Raw genomic sequence first — 8,531 nt, forward strand, 5'->3', positions numbered from 1 at the left:
TTCCCCTAAGCATATTTTAATAAAAATGATTAAATGACGGCCAGGCGTGGTGCCTCATGCCTGTAATCCCAGCACTTTGGGAGGCCAAGGCAGGTGGATCACCTGAGGTACGGAGTTCAAGACCAGCATGGCCAAAATGATAAAAACCCCGTCTCTACTAAATATACAAAAAATTAGCCACTCATGGCGGGCACCTGTAATCCCAGCTACTTGGGAGGCTGAGGCAAGAGAATCGCTTGAACCCGGGAGTCCGAGGTTGCAGTGAGCTGAAATCAAGACACTGCACTCCAGCCTAGGCAATAAGAGCAAAACTCCATCTCAAAAAAAAAAAAAAAAAAAGATTACATGGAAAAGATTAAATGTAGGCCAGGCATGGTGGCTCACATCTGTAATCCCAGCTCTTTGGGAGGCCAAAGCGGGCAGATCACTTGAGTTCAGGAGCTCAAGACCAGCCTGGCCAACATGGAGAAACCCGGTCTCTATTAAAAATACAAAAATTAGCCTGGCGTGGTGGTGGGAGAATCGCTTGAACTCGGGAGGTGGAGGTTGCCGTGAGCCAAGATTGTCCCACTGCACTCCAGCCTGGGTGACAGAGTGAGACTCTGTCTCAAAAAAAAAAAGAAAGAAAGAAAAACGAAAGATTTCCTACTTTTGGAGACTCCTGAATCCCTTGGCCTCTGCAGCACTTCCTCTCTCCTTTCTCCAGGACCATGCCTTCTGAGTCGACACTGTGCTGTTCCGCATACAGCCAGCTCCTTAGATGATGCGGTTCTCCAAGGTCCAAGACCCTCTTCTGTTTTAGCTTTATCAGGTCTCCCTGGGAAAGCTCATTCAGCCCTTAGCATCAAGTCTTAATTATATGCTGATACTTTCAAAGACTAATCTCCATTTGCAACCAATTTATCATGTTTCATATCAGTATTTCTACATGCTTAGTGAATAATAGGATTAGAAAGATTTTGGTTAAGGGATATAAAATTTTAGTTAGACAGGAGCACACAGTACAAGAGATCTATTGTAAAACATGTAACTATAGTTAATAACAATATATTGTATACTTGAAAATTGTGAAGAGTAGATTTTAAATGTTCTTATCACAAAAAAGATGTGTGTGAGTTAACGGATATATTAATTAGCTTAATTAGCTTGATTTAGCCATTCCACAATGTATGCATATATCAAAACATTGTCCCGGCTCAGTGGCTCATGCTTGTAATCCCAGCACTTTGTGGGGCCGAGGCAGAAGGATCACTTGAGCCCAGGAGTTTGAAATCAGCCTGGGCAACCAAGTAAGACCCTGTCCCTATAAAAAAATTTTAAAATTGCTCTTTCTCAGTGACCGGGTCCTAGGCTTAAGAGCAGAAGGGGAAGCGGAGCCAACATGCCAGTGGCCCGGAGCTGGGTTTGTCGCAAAACTTATGTGACCCCGCGGAGACCCTTCGAGAAATCTCGTCTCGACCAAGAGCTGAAGCTGATTGGAGAGTATGGGCTCCGGAACAAACGTGAGGTCTGGTGAGTCAAATTTACCCTGGCCAAGATCCGCAAGGCCGCCCGGGAACTGCTGACGCTTGAAGAGAAGGACCCACGGCGTCTGTTGGAAGGCAATGCCCTGCTGCGGCGGCTGGTCCGCAGTGGGGTGCTGGATGAGGGCAAGATGAAGCTGGATTACATCCTGGGCCTGAAGATAGAGGATTTCTTAGAGAGACGCCTACAGACCCAGGTCTTCAAGCTGGGCTTGGCCAAGTCCACCACGCTCGCGTGCTGATCCGCCAACGCCATATCAGGGTCCGCAAGCAGGTGGTGAACATCCCGTCCTTCATTGTCCGCCTCGATTCCCAGAAGCACATCGACTTCTCTCTGCGCTCTCCCTATGAGGGTGGCCGCCCGGGCCGCCTGAAGAGGAAGAATGCCAAGAAGGGCCAGGGTGGGGCTGGGGCTGGAGACCACGAGGAGGAGGATTAAGCCCACCTGTACCTCCTGGGCTGCTGGATTGTCTAGTTTTCCTGCCAAATAAACAGGATCAGCGCTTTAAAAAAAAACAAAAAAAAATTTTTTTTTTTTTTTTTTTTTTTTTTTTTTTGAGATGGAGTCTCGCTCTGTGGCCCAGGCTGGAGTGCAGTGGTGCGATCTCGGCTCACTGCAAGCTCCGCCCCCCGGGTTCGCGCCATTCTCCTGCCTCAGCCTCCCGAGTAGCTGGGACTACAGGTGCCGGCCACCATGCCCGACTAATTTTTTTGTATTTTTAGTAGAGACGAGGTTTCACCAGATTAGCCAGGATGGTCTCGATCTCCTGACTTCGTGATCCGCCCGCCTCGGCCTCCCAAAGTGCTGGGATTACAGGCTTGAGCCACCGCGCCTGGCCTTGTCCCTTTTTTTTTTTTTTAAGACAGAGTCTCACTCTGTTGCCCAAGCTGGAGTGCAGTGGCGCGATCTTGGCTCACTGCAACCTCCATCTCCTGGGTTCAAGCAATTCTTGTGCCTCAGCCTCCCGAGTAGCTGGGATTACAGGTGTGTACCGCCATGCCTAGCTAATCTTTGTATTTTGAGTAGAAATGGAGTTTCGACATGTTGGCCAGGCTAGTCTTGAACTCCTGACCTCAGGTGATCCGCCTGCCTCAGCCTCCCAAAGTGCTGGATTACAGGCATGAGCCACCACGCCTGGCCTTTTTTTTGTTTTTGTTTTTAAGAGAAGGGGTGTCACCATGTTGCGCAGGCTGGTCTGGAACTCCTGGGCTCAAGAGATCCTCCCACCTTGGTCTCCCAAAGTGCTGGGATTACAGATGTGAACCACTGCACCCAGCCTGAACTTTGTCACATTTGAGCAGAGCTTGCAATGCAATTGTGTAGCTTGGCTGGGGTACTTTTGGTTAGTCCTCCTCTGTGAGAACAATGTGCCCCAGATAGTACCTATTGTTCAGCATGGGTTCCAGAATAAGAAGATGTGTGCTGATCGGGCACGGTGTCTCACCCTGTAATGAGACACCTTCACTTAATGGCAGGCACTGTCATCCACACTACTCTCTCTGCTGAGGCTCTGCCCTTTACTTGTCTGTCACTACTTGTCCTTCAAGATTTACCCAGGCCGGGCACAGTGGTTCATGCCTGTAATGCCAGCACTTTGGGAGGCCGAGGCAGGTGGATCACCTGAGGTCAGGAGTTCGAGACCAGCCTGGCCAACATGGTGAAACCCTGTCTCTACTAAAAAAATACAAAAACAAGCAAAAAAAAAAAAAAATTGGCCGGGCGCGGTGGCTCATACCTGTAATCCCAGCACTTTGAGAGGCCGAGGCAAGTGGATCACCTGAGTTCAGAAGTTCAAGAGCAGCCTGGCCAATATGGCGAAACCCCCTCTCTACTAAAAATACAAAAAAAACAAAAAATTAGCTGGGCATGGTGGCACATGCCTGTAATCCCACCTACTCGGGAGGCTGAGGCGGGAGAATCGCTTGAACCCGGGAGGCAGAGATTGCTGTGAGCCGAGATTGCGCCACTACATTCCAGCCTGTGTGATGGAGAGAGACTCGGTCTCAAAAATAAATAAATAAATAAAAATTAGCCAGGCATGGTGGTGCATGCCTGTAATCCCACCTACTTGGGAAGCTGAGGCAGGAGAATCGCTTGAACCCGGGAGGTGAAGGTTGCAGTGAGCAGAGATCGTGCCACTGCACTCCAGCCTCTTTTTGAGCCAGACTCTGTCTCAAAAAAAAAAATTAAAAAACAATAAGATTTACCTCCAGCCACATCTTGTATTAAGGAACCTTCTCCCCAGGTCGGATTAGATCTCCTCTCCCTGCTCTGTGCTCCTACAGCTCCTGGTGCCCACCTACCCCTCTCTTAGCATAAAGGTCACTAACGTCACCATTCCTGGCCCTGAACTTCCATGAGGACACAGACAGGGTTGGGTTTGTCTCTATGTTCCCTAGACTTGGTGGTCTCTCATTGCAGCCTCTCCTCCTGGGCTCAAGAGATCCTCCACCTCAGTCTCTCAAGTAGCTGGGACCACAGGTGCACACTACCATGACCAGCTAATTTTTGTATTTTTGGTAGAGATGGGGTTTTGTGGTGTTGCCCAGGTTGGTCTCAAACACCTGAGCTCAAGCAATCCACCCACCTTGGCCTCCCAAAGTGCTGGGATTACAGGGACGAGCCACCATGCCCGGCCTCAATGAAGTTTCTTAACCTCCTTCAACTTTTAATCTGTAAACTCTCATTACGGCAGTACCTACTTCCCCGGTTGCTGAGAAGACTGAGCGACGGAATCACACCAAGTGCTGGACAGGTGCTGCCCCCATAGGAAATTCTTTTTTTTTTTTTTTTGAGACAGAGTCTCTCTCTGTTACCCAGGCTGGAGTGCCATGGTGTGATCTCAGTTCACTGCAACCTCTGCCTCCCGGGTTCAAGTGATTCTCAAACCTCAGCCTCCCGAGTAGCGGGGATTACAGGTGCCCGCCACCATGCCTGGCTAATTTTTTTGTATTTTTAGTAGAGACAGGGTTTCACCATGTTGGCCAGGCTGGTCTCAAACTCCTGACCTCAAGACATCCGCCTGCCTCGGCCTCCCAAAGAAATTCTTACAAAATACTAGCTTTTATTATTATAATGATCCCCCATTTCCTTCACTCAGTCATCCAATCACCATGTCTGTAGATTCTAAGTTCTCAGGGTCTATTGAATCCGTCCTGTCTTTTCTGTCCCTCACCACTACCTCTTTAATCCAGCCTCCTGTCTCCTCTTGTCTGATGACTACAGAAGCTTCCTAACCCATCTTCTTCTTTTCTTTTCTTTTTTTCTTTTTCCTTTTTTTTTTTCTTTTTGAGACAGAATCTTGCTCTGTCACCCAGGCTGGGGTGTAGTGGCTCAATCTCGGCTCACCACAACCTCTGCTTCTGGGGTTCAAGTGATTCTGCTGCCTCAGCCTCCCGAGTAGCCGAGATTACAGGCACACGCCACCACGCCCAGCTATTTTTTTTGTATTTTTAGTAGAGATGGGGTTTCACCATGTTGGCCAGGCCGGTCTCGAACTCCTGACCTCAGGTGATCCGCCCACCTTGGCCTCCCAAAGTGTTGGGATTACAGGCATGGGCCACCGCACCTGGCGTAACCCATCTTCTTGACTCCACTCTTGCCCCTTTCAATCCTTTCTCCACATTTCTAGCATGGCTTTTTCTGAAAACCAATTTGACTCATGTCAGCTTCCGGTTGAACTGAACTTCTTTCAGTTCCTCAAATTGACAGAGCTTTGCCCTCCTCCACAAATGCTGTTTTCTCTGCTGGGGCCTCCTGTCCCTTAAGCCACCTCCATGGACTGGCTCCCTCTTCTTTCTGCCCCCCACGTAAATTTTAGGCTGCCTGCCCACCTCCAAGACTGCTGGGTGTCCCTGCTGTGTGTCACCCTCCTCTGAAGAGCCTTGGTGTTGGTGTGCCCGGTCACAGCGCTCATCACACATCCCTGCAGCGCTGAGTTCAGGGAGTGTCTCCCAGCACCACACTGGCAGCTCCGTACGGCAAGGTTTCTGTTTTGTTCACCACTGTACCTCTAGAATTTAGTACAGGCCTGACATGTTAAAATCACTCGACTTACTTTTATTTTATTTTATTATTTTATTTTATTTTGAGACGGAGTCTCACACTCTGTCGCCCAGAGACAGGGTTTCCTCATGTTGGCCAGGCTGGTCTCGAACTCCTAATCTTAGGTGATCCACCCACCTCGGCCTCCCAAAGTGCTGGGATTACAGGCATGAGCCACTGTGTCTGGCCGTTTGACTTACTTTTCATAGGGAATACATGCATATCATAGAAAATCTGAAAGGTGCAAATCGATGTACAGTAAAAAAAAAAATTCTCTTTTCACCCTGATTCCCCAATCACCCACTGACTATACCTCTATACCTTTTTAATTAATTAATTATTTAATTAATTTTTTTGAGATGGCGTTTCTCTCTTGTTGCCCAGGCTGGAGTGCAATGGAGCAATCTTGGCTCTCTGCAAGCTCCACCTCATGGGTTCAAGTGATTTTTCTGCCTCAGCCTCCAAAGTAGCTGGGATTACAGGCGCCCGCCACCACGCCCAGCTAATTTTTTTGTATTTTTAGTAGAGATGGGGTTTCATCATGTTGGCCAGGCTGGTCTCGAACTCCAGACCTCAGGTGATCTGCCCACCTTGGCCTCCCAAAGTCCTGGGATTACAGGCGTGAGCCACCACACCTTGCCTTCTCCAAGATATTCTATGTGAAAACAAGCATATATGCATATACACTCTGGGGATTATCGTATATTTTACACATATTCTGCACCTGATTACTTTCTTACTTAATATTGTGTCTTGGAAAATATGCATTTTCAGTGTATATAAAATGGATTTTTAAAACTCAGTATACTGTACCTTTGTAAAGATGTATCATAAATTGTTTAATCAGTCTTCATCACTGGGCATTTAAGTTCTTTATTTAAGTTCAAATAAATAATAAATTACCACTCTGTCACACAGGCTGGAGTGCAGTGGTGTAATCACGGCTCACTGCAGCTTCAGCCTACTGGGCTTAAGCAATCCTCCCTCCTCAGCCTCCTGAGAAGCTGGAACTACAGATGCGTGCCATCACGCCTGGCTAATTTTTTTTTTTTTTTTTTTTTTGGTAGAGACAAGGTTTCTTCAGGTTGTCCAGGCTGGGTTTTTTAGCATTTTTTGTTTGTTTGTTTGTTTGTTTGCTTGCTTGTTTGTTTTTTGAGACAGGGGTCTCATTCTGTTGCCCAGGCTGGAATGCAGTATCATGATGAGGACTCACTACAGCCTCAATCTCCCGGGCTCAATTGATCTTTCTGCCTCAGCCTCTGAGTAGCTGGGACTATGGGCACACACCACCATGTCTAGCTAATTTCTGTATTTTTTTTTTTTTGTAGAGATGAGGTTTCATCATGTTGCCTAGGCTGGTCTCCAACTCATGAGCCCAAGAGATCCACCCACCTTGGCCTCTCAAAGTGCTGGGATTACAGGCCTGAGCCACCTCGCCTGGTCAAGTTCTTTTCAATATTTTGCTATTATAAACAATGTTACCCTGAATATCCTTGAACGTGTCATTTCACACGTAAGTGAGTATATCCATAGGACAAATTCTGAAAAGTAAAATGGTTGAGTGAAACTGTACACACACTTTTTTTTTTGTTTTGAGACAGTCTCGCTCTGTTGCCCAGGCTGGAGGGCAGTGGCGCAACCTTGGCTCACTGCAATCTCTGTCTCCCAGGTTCAAGTGGTTCTCATGCCTCAGCCTCACAAGTAGCAAGTGCCACTATGCTTGGCCTTTTTTTTTTTTTTTTTGGTTTCGCTCTTGTTGCCCAGGCTGGAATGCAATGGTGCGATCTTGGCTCACCGCAACCTCCGCCTCCTGGGTTCAAGCGATTCTCCTGCCTCAGCCTCCTTAGTAGCTGGAACTACAGGCGCCCATCAACATACCCGGCTAATGTTTGTATTTTTAGTAGAGATGGGGTTTCTCCATGTTGGTCAGGCTGGTCTCAAACTCCCGACCTCAGGTGATCCACCTGCCTTGGCCTCCCAAAGTGCTGGGATTACAGACGTGAGCCACCACACCCAGCCTCATTTTTGTATTTTTAATAGAGACAGGGTTTCACCATATTGGCCAAGCTGGTCTTGAACTCCTGGCCTCAAGTGATCCGCCAGCCTCAGCCTCCCAAAGTGCTGAGATTGTAGGCCCGGCTCACACACACTTTTTTTTTTTTTTTTGAGACAGAGTCTTGTTTTGTTGCCCAGGCTGGAGTGCAGTGGTACGATCTCAACTCAGTGCAACTTCTGCCTCCTGGGTTCAAGCCATTCTTCTGCCTCAGCCTCCCGAGTAGCTGGGACTACAGGCGCATGCCACCATGCCTGGCTAATTTTTGTATTTTTAGTAGAGATGGGGTTTCACCATATTGGCCAGGCTGGTCTTGAACTCTTGACCTCGTGATCCGCCTGCCTTGGCCTCCCAAAGTTCTGGGATTACAGGCCCAGCCTCACACAATTTTAATAGTGTGTTAGATATGCCAGACTGCTTTCCACTGAAGTTCACCAATTTACACTGTGATCCATACATTCTTCACATGACTGTCCACGTGGTATTATTAAACCCTTTGGGTTTTGGCCTATCTGATAGTGACAAAAAGAATATCATTGTGGTTTTGTCATATCTCTTTTTATAGTTGAAGTTGAACATCTTATCATATACTTAAGGTCCATTTGCAAACTTAAAGGGCAAATAACAAAGTGGGAAATTACAAATCATATCAATGAGACAAAGACAAACAAGAAATTGAAAAAAAACTTGAACTGGAATGTTACGAAAGAAGAAATCCAAATGGGCAATAAAGGAACTACCAATTAAAAATTGGAATCAGCCAGGCACGGTGGCTCACGCCTGTAATCTCAGCACTTTGGGAGGCCGAGGTGGGCGGATCATCTGAGGTTGGGAGTTCAAGACCAGCCTGGCCAAAGTGGCAAAACCCTGTCTCTAGTAAAAATACAAAAATTAGCCGGTGTTGTGGTGT

The 8,531-nt window shown here is 47.4% G+C and overlaps 1 pseudogene; it reads left to right on the forward strand.

Annotated features, from left to right (window-relative positions):
- Positions 1-1,364: 1,364 nt before the first annotated feature.
- LOC100443124 (small ribosomal subunit protein uS4-like) lies at positions 1,365-2,049 on the forward strand (annotated as a pseudogene).
- The last annotated feature ends 6,482 nt before the right edge of the window (positions 2,050-8,531 follow it).

The sequence above is a fragment of the Pongo abelii genome, chromosome 23, assembly GCF_028885655.2.
Source record: "Pongo abelii isolate AG06213 chromosome 23, NHGRI_mPonAbe1-v2.0_pri, whole genome shotgun sequence".
Taxonomy (NCBI): domain Eukaryota; kingdom Metazoa; phylum Chordata; class Mammalia; order Primates; family Hominidae; genus Pongo; species Pongo abelii.